The following is a 1,194-nucleotide window of genomic DNA, read 5'->3' as shown; positions in this document are numbered from 1 at the left end:
AACACATAACACATAACTCGGTTTGTTCCTTTTTATTTCTCTATTTTGTCGGAATAATACTATCTCCATTATTCTCCCCATATATATATATATATATATATATATATATATATATATATATATATATATATATATATATATGTGTGTGTGTATATATATGCGCGGTGTGGCTTCAAGTATCATTAATGTCAGTGTAACAAGAAGAAACTAGGTTCGGAGTGACTAATTTGGATGCTTGTTCCGTGTTTACAAGACACTCGCACGACAAGTGCGTCCACATATTGATATCATTAAATGCTTGGTGTAACCAAAGTATTTCAACAAGCACATCTGCTGCCACCATGCGTAATTTGAGACGATTCATTCGCGACATTCCTTGTTCTTCTGGAATGAAGCAAAAGAAACAAAGACATGTTCGCCGAGTAACAATTAAAATGTTCTGTCTTTTTTTATATAACAGAAGAACCACTTGCATGATTAATACATTACATTTTATCGGGGCAATGCAAATTTTTTTGCCGATGAAAAATTTAGTCTTGAAAATGGAAATAGGCGTATGTTAGAAAACCTTTCTTTATAGCAACAATGTTCCTTATAACTTGATTTCATCTGCTAACGAACTTGAAATGACTCGCTTGTAAAATTCTTTAGGTTCTATGTGAGATATGTATCTTATCTATATTAAATATCTACCCGAAATAAGTAATTATCTGAACCAGCTTGGTCAGAAGAATATGCAGGGTGGGACAAGATTTTCAAATATAATTCTCTAAGAAGATTTGTAGTCAATAGTGACGGCAGCATTATCATCAAAAATGTTCATTTTCAGATAGGTGATAATATAGGAAAACTAGCAGGCCGCCCGGCGTTGCCCGGTCGTAAAAGACGCATAAATATTATATTTTAATTAATGGTATCTAAGTAGTTACTCTACTCTCGTCGAAACTCAAAATTGTGATCTGAATAATGGATGCCGTTTTGTGACACACAGTGAGGTTAGAGCTTGAGTAGTCGATGGGATTAACTAATAGAATTGGCAGAAAAAGATAGAAATGGCTCGAAAACGTTGATTTCGGATCCGGTAGGAAGTTCTGTCTCCAGAAAAATCAAAATTATAAAGAATAATAATAAAAAAAATGAATGAGATAGAGTAAAAAAAAACCCTCCCTTTTTAAATATGGAGCTTCCTACCGG

Source organism: Euprymna scolopes, chromosome 26 (assembly GCF_053919585.1).
Source record: "Euprymna scolopes isolate OS-2025 chromosome 26, ASM5391958v1, whole genome shotgun sequence".
Taxonomy (NCBI): domain Eukaryota; kingdom Metazoa; phylum Mollusca; class Cephalopoda; order Sepiida; family Sepiolidae; genus Euprymna; species Euprymna scolopes.
Note: the sequence above shows the minus strand (reverse complement) of the source record.